This window comes from Squalius cephalus (assembly GCF_949319135.1).
Source record: "Squalius cephalus genome assembly, chromosome: 13".
Lineage (NCBI taxonomy): Eukaryota > Metazoa > Chordata > Actinopteri > Cypriniformes > Leuciscidae > Squalius > Squalius cephalus.
Window position 1 is genome coordinate 7,841,035 of NC_137134.1, and position 26,045 is coordinate 7,867,079.

A 26,045-nucleotide genomic window follows, 5' to 3' on the forward strand; every position below is an offset into this window, starting at 1 on the left:
ACGTGAAGTCCAAAGGCACTCTCACTCTATAGCCCGCAGCTCTCTCGAGTCTTATGACTGAAAAACAGGGGGTCAATCCTCTGCGGTCACAGGGCTTTCTGGCAAAACACCCTGGCTAGAGTTGGAGAATTTGTCGAGTGGCTGAATGGACTTGTTTTTTGTGTGTCTTGTTATGATGTGTATGCTCAAAACATCAATTATTAAAACGGTCAGAATTTACCTGTATGTATTCCCAAATGGCCAATGAAAAGGAAAACTCATGTGGCATATTCTCTGAATCCATACAATCGCTTTGTCACCAACTCACTGAAATTTAAGTCATTAAATAATTGTATTTTATATTGTTATTGTGGTAAAGCCAAAATAAATAATTTAATTATAAAAAAAAAAAAAAAAAGTGAACACTAGATTTGAAGTAGCCATTCTTTGATGCATTTTAAAAACATATTGGTGTGTGCAGGCAGACAGATGAAGAGGTAGATTAATAAAGCAATAGGTAACACTTTATTTAACAGTGTCCTTGTTACATATGTTACATGTAATTACCATAGTAATAACACTAAATTATGCATAATTACATGTAACTAACCCTCAACTAAACACTAATCCTACACTAACCCTATAGTAAGTACATGTAGTTAATTAATATTACTCAGTACTTAAGTATATAATTACACTGTAACAATGACACCTTAAAATAAAGTGTAACCGTAATACACACCGTAAACGTAAACGTGACCAGACAACAAATAGAGGAAAAGGAGGAACTTAAGGACTGACACAATGAAAGGTAATTAATGATACACAGCTGAAACAAACAAACTCATATTGACGGTGACCATGGTAACAGTGGCAGGAAAATCTAACAAAGACATGTGACTAATGAAAACAAACTGAATGTCCATGAAAACTAAGGCCCCCGTCCACATGAAAATGGTATTTTCAAAACCGCAGCTTTTTCTATGCGGTTTGGCCGTTCGTCCACACGCAAACGCAGTATCCGGACACTGAAACCAAACTTTTTTGAAAACTCCTGCTTGGGATAAGATTTTTAGAAACTGTGTAGTCGTGTAGACGGTGAAACTGGAGATTTTAGCTTGTGACATCGGAGCCGGAACTGGTAATAACCTTTTTTCCAGGCTTCTGATTGGCCAACATGGCTTTACGGTTCGGGTTACATCGGCACTTGTTGGTTTGGAATGCTCTCGTCAGCTCTTTATAGCGTGTTTTTGTGGAAAAACTGAACATAACTGTAAACAAAAGTACAAATAATATACAAATATTGCAAGACAAATATTTCATAGCTGTATGATATGCTGTAAAATGTCAAATATTGACCTTTTGTTTTTGATATGACAAAGGTACAAATAAAATAAATAAATATTTAAAAATATATTATTTATTTTTATTATACATTTACAAAACCTAATTATGAATATGACGTTTTTTTATATAAGTTATATAAGGTTTTAGAAAGCTGTAAGATATGCTCTAAAATCCCAAATATTAACTTTTTTCTTTGTACATTACATTTCTCTGAAACTTTCTGTGGTCCCCATAGCGAACCCTGTTTTGAAAACCACTGTCTTACACAAACCTATTGTATTTCTTGAAAAGACTTGGATTACAGTGCATGAGTCACATGAACAACATTTGTCATATGGCCTTTTGATGAGTTATGGAGCTTGACACTGCACAATATTTGTTTTGTTTTGTTTTGTTTTGTTTTGTTTTGTTTTGTTTTTGCTTTGCTTTGCTTTGCTTTGCTTTGCTTTGCTTTGCTTTGCTTTGTTTTGTTTTGTTTTGTTTTGTTTTGTTTTGTTTTTGCTTTGTTTCGCTTAGCTTTTTTTCTGTTTCATTCAGTTTTGTTCTGTTTGGTTCTGTTTAGTTTTCTACGTGACTCATTTTGTCAACAATCTCTGGTGAAGACCATGAAGGGTTTCACTCTCCATTAGACCAGATGTGCATGTGACAAACAGAGCTTTGAACGTTTTTCATCATTCCCAGCTTGATATTCGCAGAACACTCATCCCGCTTTGAAAAATACCAAGTGTGTAGTTTGATCCATATAAAGGCCCTTTTATCTGTAGGCACACACATTGTCTTGGTTTAAGCCATAGTGATATCTATGTCATTTGTACAGCAAATAGCAAGGTTGTGAAGTAATTTGGCCCTCCGATAGTTCATGCGTGTGTGCTATAAGTATACAGACCCCCGCTCACGCAAAGGGTCGACAGCCGCAGAAAGGGCCCTGAGACATTGTCCAGAGCTTGACTGACTTGAACATGCTGCTCCAGACAGCACTTCACACTTCATAAAGACCAGAGAGGAAAGGTTTCCTCCTAAGAGGACCCTTTGTGTTCGTGTAACATAGTTCAAAGTGCTACATTGTGGAAAGCACTGGGTGGTCCTTGGTAACCTTGGCCTGAAAACACATCAAGACTCAACAATGCAACACAACATTATAATGAAGGGCCAATGAACACTCCATAATCACATACATTATATTATTAAAGGGGTGGTATAATGCCCTTTTCACAAGATGTAGAATAAGTCTCTGATGTCCCCAGAGTGTGTATGTGAAGATTTAGCTTAAAATACCCCGCAGATATTTTTATATAGCATGTTAAAGTTGTCACTTTTTGAGGGTGAGCAAAAACGCACCGTTTTGTGTCTGTTCCTTTAAATGCAAATGAGCTGCTGCTCCCGGCACAGGGGGCGGAGCTTCAAGAGCTTGTGTTCTTTTACCTCACACAGACATGCACTAAAATTTCAAAAACTTTTAGCCTTTTATGTTCAAACTGGAGTCAGACAATGATGGAGAGACTCAGGACATTTCAGGACATTTCTGAATGATTAGTTGGTGAATGTATGTAGCTGATGTGTAGTTATCTTCTAGTCATTGATTAGCATATTCTGTCTTGATAATCTATAAATGGTGTTCAGGGGGCGGGGTTTATGTAAATTCTAGGGTTGGTGATGTCACTAACCCGTGTAGTCCCTACCAGCCGTTTGTTGTAATCCTTAAAAAGCGATTTCTTTAAAAGCAAATATCTCCCTTTGCTTTGAACTTTGAGCGTCGTAACTTTGCAGATGTTGTTTATGCTCAAACAGCAACATTACACACTAACTAAAGTTAGACAAGTGAAATCATAATCAACCAATATTAAAATAAATTAAATTTTAATTTAAATTATATACATTATATACATTAATAATATTTAAATGTATATAGAATATCAATATTAAATGTAATTATATATAGGCCATTTTCAGTCCAGTGGCAAATTTTTTCGACAAATGCTTGTGAATGCAGATTGCATGACTAATATATATTAAGATATATCGTTAACATATAAAGAAAAATGTGCAGTGATACAGTTTAAAGGAGGTGTGGATGTGACACTGACTATTAAACAGATTAAAGTAAAGACTAATAATAAACAAATTAACAAAAGCTCATATGAGGGCATGAAGGGAAGCTCAGAATTACATCAAGAGGTCAGAGGTCAAATGATTTAAAGATGTACAGACATAAAAAAATAAAAAAAAACTCCCTGAAAATGAAGAACAATTGGAAAAATGATCATTCCACTGTGACAGAGCAGACTTGTGTCGTTTTGGGAATCATTCCTTACATGTATGTTTTTTATGGTCTGCTACAGGGCTTCATGTGTGCCGATGAGGCCAACGGGACAGATGCAGGGTTTGGGACAGAGAAATATTCATCCTTTGCTATGTTTATTGCCATTTTTTCTGGGACCCTTTTAAGATTTACTGTCGTCCACATCTTGAAAGCTTTTTTATTGTTGCAATGTTAACCCCAAATGAGCGTCCCCCCTCCCCAGACGCCTAATATATCATGTATAAAACCTGTGTGTCTGTCCACAACCCCCACATTCTCCATTGGCTGTGCTTTTGATGGTTCTGTGCAATGCCATTAGTTTTAGCATATGCACATCACATTCTAGCAATATTTAAATGCTCTATCTCAGGGTTTCTCAAACTCGGTCCTGGAGGGCCACTGTCCTGCACAGTTTAGCTCCAACCCTGATCAAACACACCTAGCTGTGAGTTTCTAGTGATCCTGAAGACATTGATTAGCTTGTGAGTTTCTAGTGATCCTGAAGACATTGATTAGCTTGCTCAGGTGTGTTTGATCAGGGTTGGAGATAAACTGTGCAGGACAGTGGCCCTCCAGGACCGAGTTTGAGAAACCCTGCTCTATCTTATTCAATTCCGTCTCTTTGTATTGTATATACACACTTGCCGCTCGTTTCTGTTTGTCACAGTATGAAATGAAGAATGAAATGACATAAGTACAGCTATTGGATGGGTTTAACTGATCTATTTCATACAAGCAAGATAATTGTCATGTCTATTGTGATAGTAAAAATATATAACACTCAAAAATGTACCCTGAATGTTCAGCATTATTCCTGCAGTCTTCCATGAAAAAAAACAAAAAAAAAAACAAAAACAAAAAAGTAAATAGACAAATTTAGTTTATTATAAGCTCGTATAATATATATTTTAAAACAATATATATATATAAAGTTTTCCTTGTATCGCCATATTTCTTCCATATTTTATTATTATTTTTTCTTAAATCATTACTATTGGTCACTACAATATTTGGTTTTGCAAATATTTAACCAATGAAAATCAAACTAAAAACGGAAATTGTTTTCCTTTGCATTTTTGAAAAGTTTCACGTACAGACGACAACATTGTCAAAACAATCCCCGTTCACACGAATTCGTGAAAAGGACTAAAAACGCTGTATTATTCATGCCAGGCCAGTAGGTGGCGATGTCACTTTGTTAAGAAACACTATGTGCCTATAGACTGAACATGTAATACACATGCGCATGACGTCACCGTTTTCACAAATGAACGTTTTTGTAATTTACACAGAGGTATCTGTATCATTTTGTAAACGGTAAAGTTTTCAAATTTTCAAAAGTATTTATTGCACTTACTGCCTCAGATGCGGCTGTTCTAATGACAAATAGAACACACTTGTCCAACATTTATTGTCAAAAACTAATAAAAGCTCTATTTAGTCAAGATTCTCTTGAGTCTGATTGTCAATAGTCATAAAAAAAGGTTCACGGTTCCTAAGGGCCACCAACACGTTTGAAGTAGGAGGAGCCACTTTTACTTAAACGGCTATAATTCGTGAACGGAATGAGATATTTTCACCAAACTCGGCACACCCTTGTAAGAGCTCATTCTGTGGTCGCGTTGAAAAGGACGTGGCGACTGGCCACTTGGTGGCGCTATAACAGGAAACAAACATGAAAATGGCTATAACTACTTCACCGTTAGTCTGATTTACTTGAAAATTGGCATGCCGTGTCTTTGTCCGAACTGCCACGATTGTCTATGCATAGATTAACGTATCTCAAAAACATGTCCGCCATCGGCCAATGAAGTTTGAGGTTAATGGACGCCGATCGGAAAAGAAAGTCGCTGGGCCTGTTTGACTCATGGCTCTAGAGGCCTGTGAGAAATTCAAAAGAAATCGGCCACTGTGCGATTTTGAACGTGCGTAAAGGATTGTGTAAGACATTCATACCGCATGGTAGAACTCCTCTTTCTAAGCAACTTTGCCTCTTGGACCATCACTGTCCATCGAATCGTTCGTTAAATATTGGAGATTATTTCAAAAACCAACTTTGGCAAATTGTGGTCCAACAAAAAATCTGCAGCGATTCACCACTTGGTGGCAATATAATACGAAAAAACCCCCATAAAAGCAGCTGTTAGTCCGACTGACTTGAAAATTGTCATGCAGTGTCTTTGTCCGAGGTGCCATGATTGTCTATGTGTACTTTGACGTATCTCAAAAAACATGTTCACTATCGGCCAATGAACTACGGTTAACTGTTAAAAAACTTTAAAATCCATATATATATATTATGGTAAACTTCCTCTATTGGCTGTATATGGTTATTTCCATCTATGACTGAGATGGTAACAGGCTTGCTAAATTAAAAAAAAATTATATTTTTACACATGAGCTTAAAGACCTTAAACTGTTTGAACCCCGATAATTGCTGCTTGCAGCTTTATTTTGTGCTTGATTTAGGTCAGATGTTCATAATATAATGGCAAATGTCAGACCATACATAAAGCCACGATATCAACTTTAATTATTTAAACACTGTTTTAATATTGCCATTTGTTTCTATCACTGTACCATGGTCCTAACAGTACTTCTTTGTAAGTGACGTAGATGAAAATGAGAGTCACAGATGGCTTAAAGTCCTTTCATGCATGTAAAACAGACCTTAACCCAAAGCAGCCGGCGCCTAGGTGTACGGTTCCTAAATCAGATCCCAACCGCCCGTAATCCTCCATCACCCATGAAAACCCCTGTCTTCAACATGTCTCTGAAGGCATTTATCAGGCCTACCTCACACCTGCTGGCCACATGCGGCAGACGTTTTGATCTTATCACCATCGCAGTGCAAACACTCTCTATGTTCTCTGAGCTGGAGCTGTTGCAGGTGCGCTCAACCATGGGCCAGGTGCACAAGAGCCGATCTACCACAGGTACTGTCAGACTTGAGCTCGAGTAATTCTCCTTAAATCAAAACATGTCATTGTGAAAGCTCTTGCTATTGCTAAGGACCCGAGGAAACAATCGCTGCTTTTAGGTCGTCTTGAGTTTGATAGACTTCCGAAAACAGACACTCTGGTCTATTTTGTGTTGGCATTGAGCTGTCACAATATGTATATCTATAATTCCACACGTATCTCTTTCTTGGTCGCAGTGGATATCAACCATGAAAGGAAACTTTTAAGCCTGGTTTAACTTGAATGGAAATCTGATCTCAAACATATCGACTCCTCCATTGGCTGTTTTGTAGCGTAAGTGGCTGTTGCAACCGATGCATGTGGCGTCTGTCAAAGAGGAGCGTTTGTGCTCTTGCACACCTGATCATTCATGACACACATTCATTCCAATTGCTGAGTGATTGTCTGACATATTAGGCTCAATAATGCTTTCTGTGTTAGGATGTGAGACGGCCGGTCCCATCAAGGTCTAATGTCTTTATATCATAGTATATTATATTATTATACATTAAAAATATGATATATATATGGTAGAACCCCCATTGACCTCCCAAAATGAAAATGCAATAACACAAACATTATGATTGATAAAATGATTATGCTTTTAATTTTCATGCCAGCAATCAATAACTGGATCTTAAATATTGACTCTACTGAGGGTTTTTACTAGGGGAAGTACAAAGGATATACTGCTTAAATAATCCATTCTTGGTTATTCATAACCTCGGGACCCTAAAGGCAAATTCAGAGCGGTATCCCTATTAAAAGGCAGTGTGTGGGATCCCAGTGCGACTGGTTAAAAGAGAAAAAAGCACGGAGAGGGGCTAGAGGGTCAATCCCATCTAGATAATGACCTTCCCTTACTGTAGATCTCTGTTTTAAGTGCACTTTCTAGGAAGTCTGGAGGGTTTTTTTTGGTATGCAATGCATTTAATGCTAAATTATTTTAATGGTAAAATGGTAAAAGACTAAAAATGCTATGGTAAAAACCTGAAAATTGGTTAATGGTAAGTTCCCTTACTCTATAAGGTGAAAAACCTAAATAAATAATGGAACATTTTATGTAATCTACATGTTAAATGTACAGTTTTTGGAAGTAAAAAATGTAATCTTCTAAATTACAGTGAAACAACGTAAATTGATATTCCTCACATTTGGTCGTTTTTCATTGAAATAACTGCTTCTTCTACTTGTACATTAGTGTTTTAAGTTACATCTTAGGTTGTTAAATCAATGTTTATTGCATTATTTTAGTGTCACCATTCACATTCACTAACTTCACTTGTAATGTTTTATCTTTAACAGTTAAAGAATTCACTCAGAAATTACAATTCTGTCGTCCTCATGTCGATGCAAACCTGCACAACTCGCCTTCATCTTTGGAACCCAAAATGAGATATTTTAAAGAATGTTCTGGTCGTTCCTTTCCATGCAACATAGAAACTTAGCTTTCAAGTTTAAAAAAGGAAACAAAAGCACCAGAAAAGTTGCCCACACAATATTTGTGCTATATTACAAGTCTTCTAAAGCCAAATGACAGATTTATTTCAGACAAAGACCAAAATTTGCATCTGAAAAATGGTTTTGCACTGTTTTAGAAGCTTGATAGCTTCAGCCCCATTTATTCTAATTGTGTGGAAGAACTGAGTGAGCAGAAATGATTCAAAATGCATTCTACAGAAGAAAGAAAGCAACATTTGACATGAAGATGAGTAAATAATGGCATAATTTAAATTTTTAAGGGGAACTATTCTATCATAGCTTATGTTGTGTCATATTCCAGAGTTTTTTTAATCGTGTTGTACAGTAAATAACACTTGGACCACCTCCTGTGATTAAACGTGCCAGATCTTCTCACAGAGAAACGGCAGGTTTCACTCGTCGGCCCCCGAGGGTGGCATTAAATCAAAAGATGGGCTCCCTCTGAATCAACACAAAGCCTCGACACGATCTGAAAGCAGGTTGCTGTCGGATCACTCCACCATCGCTCTCAATTAAAGCCTTTGAAATGCCATCTCTCATTAAGCGCCGATGCCGTCCGGCGTCTCGCAGGAATTAGCTGTGGTGCGAGAGCGCCGAGTTCGATTTCAAAGAGGCCTCTGGTCAGGGAGGCAGGGCTTCTCTGTTGCATTATGGATGCGAAGCATGCATGCTTAGACTCAAAGAGACCGAGATGATTGGCAAACTGTTTAATTCTACATTTAAAATTGCTGTGAATAATTTTGAAAATCAAAGTTAATTGAAAAGCCTTGCATGGCTCCATGGTGTTATTTACTCTTGCCACCGATAAAGTTGTCTTGTTGGGTGATAAGATGAATACGAATTCTATCAAATCAAGTCACCATGAAATCAAAATTGACTATTTTTTATGGAATATTTATTGTGAATTATTTATTGTGGATATCATTATTTCCCCCCATTTTTGTGCCTCATAATCTTGAATCAGAATAACTCTATCTCTACCCCTCTTCTCTGATGACGAGGGCAGGGCAACCTGTCAGATCCACCAATAGCAAACCACAACCATCCAATCAATTCAACTCCCGCCCTACATTTTCCTGTTCAAAGAAGGCCGTTGCCACGGTCTTGCGACCAAAGCAAGCCTGTGATAATTTTGTGATAAACAGTGTCATAAATTTAGCATGATCATCTCACAGTGTTTGTTGCTACAACCTACGTTTACTGACTAGCCAATAAAAATGCAACATAAAATGGTGTATTGATCAACACGACATGGCGCTAAAACTTAAAACTACTTGCCATGGCACACCAACTTGGCCTCTTTTCCCTAGCCATGACTGAGTCCATATTCTCCGCAAAAGCATTGACAATTAATCAAAGCACTTTTTTCACTTTATGTCCCTTCAGGGGCTCGGTAGGTAACTACATGAACATGAACTATCAATGAACAATACTTTTACAGCATTTATTAATCTAAGTTACTGTTAATCTCAACATTTACTAGACATATCACCCTGTAGCCTAAGACTGGTTGCCCACTGAAGCTAAGCAGGGCTGAGTCCGGTCAGTACCTGGATGGGAGACTCCTGAGAAAAGCAGGTTGCTGCTGGAAGAGGTGTTAGTGAGGCCAGCAGGGGGCGCTCACTCTGTGGTCTGTGTGGGTCCTAATGCCCCAGTAAAGTGATAGGGACACTATACTGTCAAAGAGCACCGTCCTTCGGATGAGATGTTAAACCGAGGTCCTGACTCTCTGTGGTCATTAAAAATCCCAGGATGTCCTTTGGAAAAAGAGTAGGGGTGTAACCCCGGCATCCTGGCCAAATTTGCCCCTTGGCCTCTGTCCATCATGGCCTCCTAATAATCCCCATATACTGATTGGCTTCATCACTCTGTCTCCTCTCCACCAATAAGCTGGTGTGTGGTGGGCGTTCTGGCGCAATATGGCCGCCGTCGCATCATCCAGGTGGAGCTGCACGTTGGTGGTGGTTGAGGAGATTCCCCCCTTCCATATGTGAAGTGCTTTGAGTACCCAGAAAAGCGCTATATATAAATGTAACGAATAATAATAACCATTATTATTACTCATACATTTTAAGATCAAAAGTATCTGTTAACAGTTAATGCACTGTGAACTAACATGAACATGAACATTTTCAATCGCTAACATTAACAAAGGATAATACATTCTGTAAAAATATATTGCGCATTAACTAATGTCAACAAATATAAACTAATTATAAAGTGTTCCCCAATATATACCAATTTTGACACTTCTGTTTTAAGCAGAAACAGAAACAATTGTCATTGCAACAGATACATATACAGGTAATGGCTTGGCTGAACACCTAGACATGGTGTTAGAACAGTGAAATGAATAACTTGCATAATGAATTTCAAACTAGTTGGACGCCTTCCTTCCAATGAATGAGTGAGGCTAGTCCTCGTGCAGCCGCGGTCTCTGTCCTTGCCTCTGCGCGCTGAAGCCTCACACCGCGTGTGCTTGGAATGGAGATGAGCGAGGACAGGAGAGGTGGAAGACGAGAGTTTCAGAAGCTCTGAGGTCTAAACTGCACGATGAAGTGTTGTTCGGTTCCAGGCATTGATTTCTAGCTGTGCTTTGCGTGATGTGTATTGGTCGACTCTCAGCGCGAGGACATTGAGCTGTTCACTTTGTTTAGTTCCCTGCAAGAATTGATCCAAAAAGCTATTAAATCTGTCATGCTATTTGCCCTGTTCTCTGGAAAGAGTTTACGGATGTCACTTGTGAATGGAACTGGCCCTGGCAAAGTTGGCCTGTGGTACAGAGAAAAGACCTCAAACCTTTAATGCCCACTGGAGTGCATTATAACCATTACCGTGGCACTGGAAACCCATTTTTGCGGCGTAGCACTCAATCACTGTGAGAGAAAACAGCGCGGAGCAACAGTTGCGGTACACCACATTTACGCTACAACATTGTCCTTTCATTGATGTTAAGACAAACGTCTGTCTCCTCTGTAGTGGTCCACTAAAAGCTATGCACAAGCAAGGCAATTTATATTCTTATGTGTGATGTTTATGTGTAAATGTGTGTGTTCGGGGTTTGAATTTGTGTGGTGGGCTCCTGTTTGGAAATGAGTTTGCATAACAAAACAGCACACACTACTTGCATTGTCTCTAAGCTAGGCTGTGTGTTAGTGGTTAGTGTGTGTGGAAGGGCAGTAGTGGGGGTGGGTGACTAGATTTCTCTCCCATCATTAGGGCACTGGAATAGACTGGTTTGTCTTTGTCTGGTCCGTTCACCTGCAGGCGGTGGTAGAAAGATAGCTTCTCCCTTCAACTAATCGGTCTATGACCCTGCTGGTGATGGATGATTTATCCTCTGGGTTCTTGTAGTGCTGTGGTCCTTATACATTTTACAGTGCAGATGAAATGTTTTTTTTTTTTTTTTACAATGTACTTTTTATCTACATATTTTGGATTAAATGTGGACTTTGACTGTTTAACCTCAACAAAGCATGTGGTTTTGCCAGACGGCTGGTGGTTGTTAAACAAATGAAAAATACACAGCTGTACACAATGAAATCTTGTGGGGTTTTTTTTCTTTTTTTTCTTTTCATTTTGTTGTTTGATTCTAGATAGACAGATAGATAGATAGATAGATAGATAGATAGATAGATAGATAGATAGATAGATAGATAGATAGATAGATAGATAGATAGATAGATAGACAGACAGACACATAGATAGACAGATAGATAGATAGATAGATAGATAGATAGATAGATAGACAGACAGACAGACAGACAGACAGACAGACAGACAGACAGATAGATAGATAGATAGATAGATAGATAGATAGATGGATAGATAGATAGATAGATAGATAGATAGATAGATAGATAGACAGATAGATAGATAGATAGATAGATAGATAGATAGATAGATAGATAGATAGATAGATAGATAGATAGATAGATAGATAGATAGACACATAGACACATAGATAGATAGATAGATAGATAGATGACATACATATAGATAGATAGATAGATAGATAGATAGATAGACATACACATAGATAGATAGATAGATAGACATACACATAGATAGATAGATAGATAGATAGATAGATAGATAGATAGATAGATAGATAGACAGACAGACACATAGATAGATAGATAGATAGAGTTAGTATAATTAGTATAATTTTATGATATTTTATAAACATGGTGGATAGGTAGTTTTATGCCAGTGAGCTGGTTCTGGTCTAGGAAGGTAAGAGCTAGACGACATGCCTGTCCTGACAGCTGGCGTTCACAGGGCGCAGTCGTGGCATGCAGGGCTGGGGTTGCCAGGCTAAAGCATGCGGGTGTGAAGGCTGACTGCCATCTGGACCGGGCTGTTCCATCAGCAGCGCCCCCAGATCCCACAAACCCCTTCACCAGTGCCCGACATAACCTCGGCCCAAAGATGGATGGCACCCACGCTCATAACTGTCACCCTTGGCTTCGGACTCTCAACGTCAGCCAACTACCAAAGATTGGGCTCATTTCCGCTCGGATAGCTGTGACTAATGTGCGGGTCACTTTGGAAGAATGCTGGATATCAAGGCTGTAGATCAAAATGGCTTCACTCACTGCGCAATATGAGATGCCCCTTCTCACAGTCGACAGGGTCCAATTTAAAAACAGCAGCTCAAATATATTCATTTTTACTTCTATTGGGTTTCTGTCACTTGTTGTTAAAGTGACATATTCCCAGAGTCGCACACTGCGCACACAGATGGACCTCCTCAGTGTAAGCCAAAACTTTCAGTGGGATTAAAACATATTGTACACATGTATGCAAAACACATGTATGCATGTCAGTCTAAACAGGCACAATGTTGCAGTTTTGATGGAAAAATAAGATAATATAGTTATGAAGTATGTATATATATAAGGGCTAAATATAAAAGGACCCAGTATAGAGCCTTGATTCACCCCACATGTTTAATTTAGCTTTATCTGAGCCCTGACTGCCAATTAAAGCAAAGTTTTTATAATGGTTATTATAATGGTAATTGGTTATAATGAATAGATTGAGGAATACTAACAAGGTCAATGCCTTTAAGGGTTAAAACATTACAATGGGGACTAAACACATCATTACAATGCTTCTGCAACGCTATGAAAATGTAACGCTTTATAACCTGACTATATCGTATTAAGTAAGTAGAATCAAAAAAATGTTAGCACAACCTTTTCAGCACTTAAAAAAAGGCTTTACAGTGTAGCTGAGCTAGTATCGAAGAAATAATTCACGGTTTGCGGATGTTAAGGACAAAATATGTATTAGCCTACTCTCACTCTCAGTACGAAAATTCAGTGTTATTCATGTTTTATTCAAACAGCTTTAGTCAGAAACTAGCAATATTGGTGGAGATACTTTTATTTATGTATGAAATGCAAATGTAGGTGTGTTAGACTTTTGAAGAGGACAGTCTGAGTGAATAATTACTGCTCTTTCCATGTCTCTTATACCCCCATCCGATTTAATAGACTACTTACACAACCGATATCTATTTACTTCAATGGATAGTGAATTGAAGCACTTATTGGTATTAAGATTAAGCGATGAATATGCACGCATCCCAAGCTTATCCTAGTAGACGGTGGGAATATTTCCACATATCGCAGGAAAGCAGGAACTTGTCCAGTCCTGTGGTAATGAGGTTGGAAATTCAGCATGGCTAATGTACTCTTAAATGTTAATTCTGCCCACTGCTTTGGCCGTGGCACTAAAAGCACCTCTCACACACGGCTGGGGCTTGATTAAAATCTGTGTGCGGCCCCGCCGGCCCCCGCCAGATGAGGGTGAATATGAATGAGTGAGGCTAGTCCTCGTGCAGCCGCGGTCTCTGTCCTTGCCTTTGCGCGCTGAAGCCTCACACCGCGTGTGCTTGGAATGGAGATGAGAGAGGACAGGAGAGGTGGAAGACATGCTGGGAGGACGGTCGGAAAGCTGGCAAAAACAAATGAGAAGGGCAAAGCTCAAGCGGCACTGATCAAAAAGTCAAAAATGGCAGGGAAGGATTACGACTGTCCAGACATTATTTAAATGCTTCGCTAAGATAATGCTAATGCATTCTGCTGTGACTAAAACATATGGACTTAGGAAACACTCTTCGGGCGCATTTTGCAAAAGCAATTTCACATTTCATAATTTTTAAAACAAAAACAAAACAAAACAAATAGGCCTACAAAAAATTTGCTTCAAGAAACAACGCAATGTGCTTAGCCTACACAACCTTTAATACATTTTGAATAATATTTAAATAAAGGGTGAATATTTCTATTCACATCACTTTTGGCCACAACTGTGTAGCCTATTACATTATCATATTTTTGAACGCATGAGAAAAAAAAAAAAAAAAAAAAAAAAAAAAAAACATGCTGTGTATTTTGAGCTATTTGTGTTGCCGTAGTCTAATGTAGTTCTTAAGCAATGACGGGTAATGTAGTCTTCCAGTGAGCGCCGGCGGGAACAAGCTCTCACAGCTGTGCTGCATCGCATCTTGGTTTAACTGATTGCATTTCAAATGAAATAATACCAAGATTACCACAAGGTAAGACTTGGCTATATTGCTATTGTTTGTTGTTCATTTATATAGGCTAACAGCACTTTTCCAATGGGTGATGAACACGCGTGCCTCGTGCGTCAGGCGTGTAATAATGCTGGCTTGGTGATGGATTGTTGTGATATTTTCTGCTGCAATAATGATAGGGAATTAATGAATGAGAAATTAGTAGGAAATTCATTGTGATGTTTGATGATGTGATGTGAGGCAAGTAACGAGAGAATGTAATCGGGAATGCCATACAAAAATGACACCAGCCACTTGCTGAATTATTTTCCCCATATCTTTCTATGGGAAAAAAATAGTAAGAGAATGCTAGTATGTTAGTATGCACTTTTTCTTTTTTTTTTTTTTTTCTTTTTTCGGTGACTAGTTTTTATTTCTAGTTTTTAACATTGACATTAATTAGAAATTTCTGAATTTAATTAGAATTTCTGAAGGATCATGTGACACTAAAAACTGGAGTAATGGTAATAATCACGTAATAATGTCATTTTAAGTATATTAAACAGAAAACGGTTATTTTAAATTGTAATAACATACAATGAAATAAATAATAACATACAATTTTACTGTTTTACTGTATTTTTTATCAAATAATTTCAACTTTTGTGAGAAGAGACTTCTTTCGAAAACATTAAAAATCTTAATTATTCCAAACTTTTGTATTTTCAGTTTTCAATTTAATTTTAGTTTTAGTAATTTTGTTTTGTGCTTTTGTCATGTTAATATTTGTTTTTACAAATGCCTTTAATTTTTATTTCAGCTTTAGTTTGTCATTTTACTACCACAACTAGTAAGTAATTAGTTTAAGTTTACGTTTTTATCATATATATGAATGTGACGCATAGCTTTTTTTATTTAACAGGAAACTTTTTATGCGTTTTTGCCGTTCATTTACACAACAACAATGGTTTAGGGGCCTGAAAATGCAAACTTTTGAAAAAGTGCAAGTTTTTGAAAATGATACTGTTATCATCTCATACAAAAATGTGAATTTGGGAAAACAGTGAGTTATGCGCATATATATTACGTGTATAGGTGCGCAGTGTTTCAATAAAAAGTGACAGTGCCATCTACTGGCCTGACATGAATAATACAGCGTCTTAGTCATTTTCACGGATCTGTGTGATCAGGGATCGTTTTGAGAACCTTGGTACGTGATAAATGGTACGTTTTGAGAACGTCTGTACGTGATAAATGCAAATGAAAAACTTTTCCATTTTTACTGCATTGTTGACGTGTACGCGTACCCTAAAACAATGGCCTTATAAGACTTAATTCATTCAGGAATCAGATTCCACTGATTGTGCTGTGCGTTTTTGATTCACTAAAAATAACCGGCTCATAAAGAGTCATCATTGGGAAATTGGATTATACTGGTTGGGCTGTGTGTTTCGCACTGTAAATGCTGTAAATTGTGTTTCAGCACTCCGTCCACATCGGAAGAATGCCAAAAAAAAGTTAAAGTCGGCATGAAATGGAATTTGTGATTATCTTTTCTTCCCTGTTGTGATGTATATTTGATTGAAATTGCTTCTGGAACAAGAACAAATGTAGGGCGGGGCTTGATTTTGTCTGTGGGGAATTGATTGGATGGTGGTGGTTTGCTATTGGTGGATCTGATGTGATTGACAGGTTGCCCCACCCTCATCATCAGAGAAGAGATGAGATGAGCTCCAATAGGGAGGGGAAGTTATTCTGATTCAAGATTATGAGGAATGTGAATTAAAAAGCAACAATGATGTGCACCGAAAACCTAGACAGCAACATAGTGTCGGCCCCGATCCGGGCCACATCTGGCACATGTGGATTTTACGTGTACCAGATGTGGGCCGGATCTGGGCTGACATTATTTTATGGTGACTTTAATACACTGAAATATTTTATGACAATCTGAGGTATAGTATTCTTGTTAACATAGCTTACTGCAATAATATTTTAATTACAATTTAACAAACAAACAAACAAACAAAAAAAAAACAGATTGTTCTTTTTTCTTTAAAAAGACTAGCCTAGAAATCTAGAAGCACCCAAGCGGCAGCAAATTTTATTTTGCGGCCAGGGCCGTCTAGCAACTCTCTGTTGGCTTGCGAGCTGGAAAAAACAAACTCTAGTCCGGCCAATCACATCGTGTATAGAGTCGGTGGGAGTTGCGACGGTTCCCCGTGAATTCCCTGCGACTTGAAAACAAAGAAGATGGGTCTTTCAAACCGGCTTTGGCCGTGACTCTGGAGGACTTGGAGTTAAGCTTTTCTTTGAGAAAAGAACAAAGAACGGCACTGAAGTCATTCTTAAAAAAGGAAGATGTGTTCGGAGTTTTGCCGACCGGATACGGCAAAAGTTTAACCTATCAACTAGCTCCGCTGGTGGGAAAACTCTCTGGTTGGTTGTAGCGCTATCCTATTGCGTGCAGAGGGAATTTGAAAGACAACCGTTTATCCCACCCCTCGGATTGAGTCCTGCCTGTTCTTGAAACATCTTGATGTGAGTCTGGCTGGTCAGGCTATAAAAAGACAGTTCTAAACACGATCCTCGGTTGTCACTCTTATTCACAATACTTTTCTCATTTTAATCACTATTTACTGAAGTTAAACAAACCAAACAAACTTTCCTTTTCTGAGAAATGTTTTGTTTGAAAAATGGGCCTGTGCTATTCCTTTTACATAACGACACATCAAACCAAGTGGAGTTTATGTAACGCGAAGACATTCAGACATTTGTATTTGTTTCTTAACTGTCCAAAATTGTACTTTTGGATGCCTCTGCCACAAAAAGCATATAAAAAAAACAAAAAACGTTTGATATGTGTGAGAGTCCCTGCTGCCTGCAAGTCCCCAGCCTCCCACACACACACACACACATAAAACCTCCGCCGCCTCGTTCTCTGCCTCTCATCAAACTGCAGCCAGCGTTGCTCCCTGACAGAGCACAGCTCCAGCTCTGGATGCACTACAGACACGCCACGAGGAGACACACCGCTGGAGCCAGTCCGCCTGCCAAGAGCTGGGGCCCGAGAGGCCCCCGGAGGCCCTGGGGTGTGAGAAAGCACTGCATGCCGTCAGCTCGTCCCTCCACCAGGCCTCAAAACCATCACCAAGGCCGTATCAAAGGCTGGCTGGCCGCGGAACAACGCGAGCGAACGATAACACACCCTCCCCTCCCCGAGGTGGACTCGCTTCAGCTTGTTGAAGTTGCATCGTCGTGCTTGGATGAGCAAGATTTAAATGCTGTTCAACAGAATAAATTATCACTGACTCCAACATTTTCCACTGAAATAAGTAGCATCAGTCATTACGGTTGCAGTAAAGAAGAAACTCAAGCAGAACGAAGAAGGAACATATTTGAAGAGAAGCACCATCAGCTATAACCTAAACACAATGATCAGATGCTGAATGCAGAAGTCGCATCCATAGCTGACTTTTAGTTCATTGTTCTTTTTGTTTATCTCTTCATATGGACGTTGAGCCTGTGTGGTAAAAAAAAAAGTACACTTTAGCATATTTTTAAAAAGCACAGAGCCTCGCACGTGACAAACGGACATAAAAGTTTATACATCAAGGTCACGAATTAAGAATTCATTCCTACGATTTATTTATTTGTTCCCTTGTTTTAGTAAATCATGGCCATTTTGAACTAATTCGTTTCCTCGTTTTGATTTCACTAAAACAATGGAACGAATTATTACATCGTGCGCATGATGTATTAGTAAGTCGCGGTTATGAATTGTTAATTCGTGGCCACAATATACATATTTTTCACAATATACACATTTTTGCTCCGTAACGAAGTCGTTCAGTGCTATTGTCCGTATGACTTCGTTTTAAAAACGATATTTATTCCAATAAATTAATTAATTTTTCTTTCTTTGTTTTTTGAGTTATCAATAAGTAAAAAGTGTGAATATTTGAACTTAATATTTTTTATAATAACATTAATTTCATTGGACTTCACCATAAATTGCTTTTACAAAACTCATTTTAAAAGTTTATATCAGACATAAAAAGACACGACCCGCCCTTCCTCAGCAGCGGAATAACAAGCCCGGGCGAATCCTTCGCTCTCGTATGTTCCAGGAGTTTATTCCAACAGGGTTTTCCAACGGAGCCGGATAATTCATACTTCACGTACCTCATGGAAGCGAGTCCACTGCCAAACTAATGTAAGTAACTCTTTGTATTGTTAAAAGTTAGATTTTACCCTAATTAACGTGTTTCTGCAAAAGTGTCGCTCTGTTTCCTACAAACTTTTGCAACCGCCAACTTCGAATGTGCTCTACCTCAAACAGTTTGTTAACTTGAGCTGTATAAATCTATGTGTGTGTGCGTTGTATAAGTAATGTTGTCTTTGTGTGATAGTTTAATGTTTCAGAGGTGTTTGTAACTTGTCGTGGCTTTGACATAGTTTGGCAGTGGACTCGCGGACACACAGACACACAGACACACACGAAGCCACAGCTAGCTGAGTGATTAGCGTCGGTCGGAGATTAATGTGCCACTGAAGGAAGGGGTTGCCAAGTCTCCTGGTGTGGCAGAATTTAAGGAAAGATGGCCTGCCCTCTTCAAACCATTCCAGGTAAGTGACTTATCATGCAGTGTTTCCTGACTCTACTCACTTATGATAACTTTTTGGAAATTGTGACTTGGATATGAGATAGTAGACTCACTTTTTTGCAAATGTTGCTAATCTTTAAACTCCCTTAAATAACAGTCCAACATTTGCTGTCTTACAGGTAAACGAGGAGTTCTGCGTTTCCCCTGGAAGCAACGTTTATGTCACAGCTGGACAAGCACACCCCAAAGCTCCTAGAGCTCTTTAGTGCCAACTGGTCAACGCATCAATAACCTGTTGATGGAACTGATACAGGCGGGGCAAAAGTGGTTACAAAGTTAAAAGGTACAATATTAATCAATTGAGTTGTAATGTGTTTTGTTATTTATTACTATTAATATATTATAATGAATAATAAAGAAAAACTAATACAGACCTACTGTAATGATGGCATTACAGGGTTGGAGTGAAGACCCAAAGCAGGTTTGGGTCAGTCTGGTGAACAGGTGTAAATTGAGCTGACTGTTGATGTGAACTGACTGAACCAGCATTTGGCAAGTAGTGGTGGAGGATTTGTTTTTCATCAACAAATGAGATTGTTTGTCTTAAATACTTTATCTTTTATCTCAAAGGGGGCTATGATGACCTGAAAATGCAGTGGGAATCATCATTGAGGGAATACCAGTCCTTACCAATCTTGGAAATCTGGCCAAAGCATGCTTCTTACTGCTTGGGTGGACATATGCACTTAGTCTTGAGTATCAGTCCAAGCTTTCCAAAACATTTGAGGTGTTTCAAAGGCTTTTCGTGGGACTTGACACACTGCGCCCAAAACCAAGCCCCAAGTTCATGGCATGGCTTGTGAATTGTTTCAAAAGTGCCTGTTGACTTAATTTTAAAATGTTGTAACATTATGTATGTACATAGTGAAAAACTGAACTGTTCCACTAACCTGCACTTTATTAGCTGAGGACATGCTTTCTTTAATGCATGAATACAGATGTTATTGATCGTTTATACTGTCCAGCTCATTGCTACTGTTTGGATATGGCAATAATTTAATAAATGTTGGAAATTTATTTGAAGCCGTGTACACTTCCAAAACACAGAAAGGGCAAAGTGGTCAAAATAGTATTTTTTTAATTTAAATGTTACATATTTTAATTAAGTCCAGTGTGTACAATATGCTGATATTTTTGACATTGATTGTACTCAATTTATTGGCTTTTTTTCTGAAAATGCTACTTAATATTTTCGCATTCATTGAAATGCATATTATCAAGTTGTCCTTAATCAAAAAATCTGTTAGTTCACTAAACTTGCAAAAAGTAGTTGGAAAATGTTGTCTTAATTTTATTGAGTTAGAGTTAGAAGTAACAGCTTTAACAGTATGGTCTTAAAGGGTTAGTTCACCCAAAAATGAAAATTCTGTCAGTAATTACTCACCCTCATGTTGTTCCAACCCCGTAAGACCTTCGTTCATCTTCAGAACACAAATTAAGATATTTTTGATGAAATCTTGAGTGCTGGATCACTCCTCCACAGGCTTATGAACACTATAACTTGCTGGCCCAGAAAATGTATTAAAGACATTGTTTATAGTCCAAGTGACTCCAGTGGCTCAATCTTAAGTTTATAAAGCGACGAGAATACTTTTTATGCGCAAAAACAAACAAAAATAACGACTTTATTCCACTTTTCATTTCCTTCTCTCTGGGCCTCGAGTCTTTTCACGTAGTGTAATAGCGTAGCGCGTCTGTGTTGCACGTCACACGCTTCACACACATGATCAGCGTCACCCAATAGTGAGCCTACGTGGTGACGTGCAACATAGATGCTACGCTTTATCACTGAATGTAATTTTTCAAACAAGTTAATTGCAATTAAATTAAATTGTTATAGTTTAAATTTATATTAAATGCAATTAGTTGAACTTTTGATTTACTTAAGTACATATTTTACGCTGTAAAAAAATGATGTGATCAATAAGTTATGACAACATATGTTTATACATTACTCATCAAAACAAGTTACTCTTTTTACAAGATATACAAGATTCAACTCAAGTCAGTTTAATATAATTTAAGTTGAAATGATTTAAACATCCAAGTGGATTATACTTAAAAAAAAAAAATAAGGCAGGAACTTTTTTTACTTTAAATTATATGTAATTTGAATATGTAATTTTATCTTCCGAATGTAAACTAAAATATATGTTAATGTAATTTCCATTGAAACATGTATGTGATGCATTTAAATATATTTGTAAAGGTGAAGTTGCAATTTAGTGCATTTAAAATAATTAACTTTAAATGCAATATCAAATAACACTACAGTTAAAATTCTAATGTGCTTAAGTATGTTAGTCACACATTAAAATAAGTACGTTAAAGCATGACAAAATATTATTTAAACAATGATTTAAAATGTACTTTAAAGTTTTTAATTACAAGTGCACTTTTTAGGTGTCACAGTCAAGACTCTCTTTAAGTACACTTAAGTAGCCTTTTATTTCATTTATATTATTTTATCTGCAAGTGCAGTTTGTTAATAATATACGTTTAAAATTTGAAGTACACTACAAGTGAACACTTCAGCTTTCCTTTTAGGATAGGATTGCTAGCATGTCCTTTAGGAGCGGCTACACTGTGAAGATGTAACCTTTGACCTCAAGTAGCGGTTGAGAATTCCCACAGAGCAGCAACACGCTAGTCAGATAATAAACGACTTCCCAGGACAAAGGAATGGAGATTTATTTGCTGCCGAAACGTTTAGCGTAGACACTAGTGTTTCACCGCGGGCCTCAGAAAGGTGAGCTGTGAAGACTAAGAGGAATGGTCTGAAGCTAACGCAGAAGAGACTGAACTTCCTTAATGCGTCCGAGACAATCGCCTAGACTGACTTGGCCATAACAGCTTTTCCATCACCCATGTTATACTACTAAGCTAGGCCTTTTTATTGGGATTTATTGTTCAGGAAATGGCAACATGCACTTAATATAGATTGGAATGTCGACACTTTTAATGCAGTTCCCAGAAAGGTTTTCAATCATGTATCAATTTTCAGTGTTTTCATTTTCTTTTCTTACATTAGTAACACTGACAGAGGTTGTGATGGGTATGTGGTGTCACATAAAACCAAACTGCAGGTGGTTGGTGGGCTTTTAAATATGGATTTTTGGACATGGGGAGAGTGGGGTAAGATGAGCCACTTGTTACTTAACTTGTCCTCTAGGTGAGGATAAATAAGAAGGATGTACAATTTTTTTTTTAATGTTTTTACCCATCTAAGATTTTTTTTTTTTTTTTTTTTTCAGGAAATAGTTAATGTTTTGTTTTAAACGTATTTGTGTTTTAACACACACATATACATGGTGATATTCTTATATATATTCTGAATTCTTCTTTTTTTTCTTTTTTTACTTGTATTCTATTATTCAGATAGGATAGTCAAAGAGACTTATGGCTCCAACATTATTCAGATTATTTTAATAATAATTTAATAATTTTCAGCCTTTTAGTTCAGTTGATTTAGGGCATGTTTACATGACAACGATGTACTGAAAACTGCAATGTATTTCCTTTGTGTTTTTCAAGTACAAACGACAAGGTTGTCAAAAGTAGCTTTGAAAACGACTAAAAGTTGCTGTATTTTTTTACATGCCAGGCCAGTAGGTGGCGATGTCACTTTGTAAAGAAACACTATGCGCCTTGACTGAACATGTAATACACGTGCGTGAGACGTCACCGTTTTCGCGTGCAGCCGTGCACGAGCACAAAACCTCACAACACCCACCCCTGTCGGTGATTGGTTGGAACACTATTTATTTTGGTTTTGAGTGGTGGTGAAACCAACTGTTTCACCACCAGCAGATCTCAGAGCCTAGGCTGCCTACAGAGACGCGTTTTTTTGACAGCATGCTTATGGGACTGGCAGCTAGCGGATTGTTAGGAAAGATTAGATGAATGTGATCATTTATGTTTGGGCCTGAAATCGCTGATACAACCTTTAAATTTAAAGCCTTTAATCCTAAAATAAATAGTTGCATACATATTTATATCATGTTGATTTCTTATGTGTCATTAATTAAATCACCCGAGGAAGCCAAGGAAGGCTTTCATGAATAACATTTGTCAATTGTAGTAGCAAGGGCTAAAAAAGTATACTATATGGCTAAAAATAAAATCTTTTTGTGATAATGATACCTGGATATATATCCAGATATGTATGTATTTGTTCTGAAATTGCTTTAAAAGGTAATAGTGCTTTCCATTAAAACAGCATAAATAACAAAGAACCAAAAACATAAAACATCAGAACAAAAATACATTAAAACACAAGACGAGCTGCAATCAACTGCTAACTCAGCCATATTGCCTGGTCAAGTAAATATGCCCGCAGACGTGTTTTAAAACGACCCAATGTGACGGCGTCTAATATCCAAAGGTAGGTTATTCCAGAGACGGGGTTAGAGTTAGGGACTTTAGGCGAGATTTTGGGACCTTCAAAAGTAATGTTTCAGATGACCTCTGGTAAAACTGGAGAAGATCCAAAAAATATTTGGCCATGCAAGGCCTTACAAACAACCATTAAAACATTAAACTCCGTCCTGAAATTAACTGGGAGCCAATGCAACCAGACTAGCATTGACCTGCTTCTTGGTGCCAGTCAAAAGCCTATACTTGTTGCATTTTGTAAAAGTTGCGGTTCAATAGAACAAGAGGAAGCCCCAGATACAAAGAGTTAGTAGTTCAACCTTGAACATATAAAAGTCTGTATAACCTGCTTCAAATCATTAGACAAAAGACAAAAATGGTTTTATTTTTGCAATGTGCCTTAAATGAAAGAAACCAGGCTGCAGCACAGCATTTACATGCTTATCAAATGTAAGCTCTGAATTAAAGATCACTCCCAGATTATTTGCTTGCTTATATACATTAGATGCAAGAAGGCCTAGATGAGCAAGTATATGCGAGGGTGACATAATGGAGCCGAGCACTAGGCGTTCTGTTTTGGCTTCATTAAGTTGTAAAAAAAAAAAAGAGGTGCCATCCATAGTTTAATGTCACTTAAGCAATTTATCAGTTTTTAATGCAGAACCATCATCTGCTGTCAAACGAAAGATACAGTTGAGTGTCATCTGCTTAACAATAAGCAACATTATATTTCAGACTAATAATGCAGAGTGGTAGCATGTATGAAGAAAACAATATGGGCCCCAGAACTGACCCCTGAGGAACACCACAATCACAGACATCATTTTTCAATTGTACTACATAACTGCTGTCATTTAAATAAGAAAACCATTTTTGGCATTTCTCCAGATCCCCACTCACCCTAAGTGGGTGTGTTCACACTTGCAGTTTGAAAAAAAAAAACATTTAGTCCTGGTCGGTTTAGCGTTCACATTGGCATTTTAACACCAACCCTAAAGATACCGAACCTAAAGGCATAGGGATACGTTCATAACATGATTGGTCTGCTTTAATTACGTAGCTATATTTTGCGGTGGAACTTACTGAGCATCCAAAACAATCCCGTATTCAGGGCTAAATGCGCTCGTTGTAGGTGCGTAGCCAGCTGAGAACTCGTGAAGAGCTTATAAAATATATATAGGAGATAAAACAGATACACATACGTCACACATACAAATGAAGATTTGCTGCAAGGAGACGCGGTTCTGATGCCTGTACCGATCTGTAATGGGCAACATCGCGACTATAGGCGTGTTTCCATTAGAGATTTGTGCAAGACTTTTGTGTTTTTTTTCTAAATGTCGACAAAAAACTATTGCGAAATGATGGCGTTTCTATTAACCGATGTTATGCGACTAAAACTTCATTTTTTCCTCTCGCGATAAGTAATCATTCCAAAAACCATGGCAACAGACGTTGGTAGGTTTATGTACTATATCCCAGCCACTGCACTAGCCATTATTATTAATCGAAGGAGATGTATGTGTGTTTTCCAAGCATTAATGGTGAGGAACGACCCTTATTATACTTGTGAGCGGCACATATGAGCTGTTTCTGGCTGTGTCTCCCTCATATCTGCTCCGAGGTCTTGATTGTGGCATTTATTTGAGGTTTAGAATCCAGTATTCCTGTAATTATTTTATCTTTTATGAATTTAATAAAGAACTCTGTGTCTTATTCTGTCCAAACACACCGCGTCGTCTACGTCAGGTGACTGTAAATATACAAAAACTGTTTCCATTGCAGACGTGTTTCCATTGGGCGTATTTTCAATTCGCAATTTCAATTTGCGCAATTTGAAGGGTAATGGAAACGCAGCTTATGATGAGAAAAAAAAACAGGTATGCTTGAGCATTCTATCCTTTTTAGGGTCTCATCTTGTGACATCATATCCTGTTTTTAGTTAATTTACATGTCTTTGGTCCGTGTTGCGTGCGTATATCATTCCAACCGCACCAGAGTTCTTTTGGAAGTGGATCGAGACACATCTTTTCAGGAGTCTCTGTCCTCTTGTTTGATGCGCACCAGGGTTCGGATGGCAGCGTTCACACTTATTCAAATGAACCGCACTAACAGAGCAATCTCACCAGAGTTCGCTTTAATCCAACCAAACATGCTAATTAAACACACCCTTAAACACTCTAAAAGAATTTCATTTTCAATTGTACCAAATGCTGCTGTAAGATCAAGGAGAACCAGAACAACTAACTTTCCTGAGTCAACAGCAAGCAATAAATCATTGTTCACTTTTACTTTAGACAAGATGGGACTATTCCAGTTGCTAAACTGCTTTACGATACATAACATTCTTGGGTCAACATCCAGAACCTGGATAAGAGGATGAGAGGGAATGAAATGTAATGAGCAATTAG

General features: G+C 37.9%; 1 long non-coding RNA gene across 1 annotated transcript; it reads left to right on the forward strand.

Moving 5' to 3' along the window:
• Positions 1–17,684: 17,684 nt before the first annotated feature.
• Positions 17,685–20,281, forward strand: LOC307170374. Its single transcript, XR_013823365.1, has 5 exons — positions 17,685–18,809; positions 19,052–19,222; positions 19,380–19,543; positions 19,658–19,756; positions 19,831–20,281. It is a non-coding gene; the product is annotated as an uncharacterized lncRNA (long non-coding RNA).
• Positions 20,282–26,045: the final 5,764 nt, after the last annotated feature.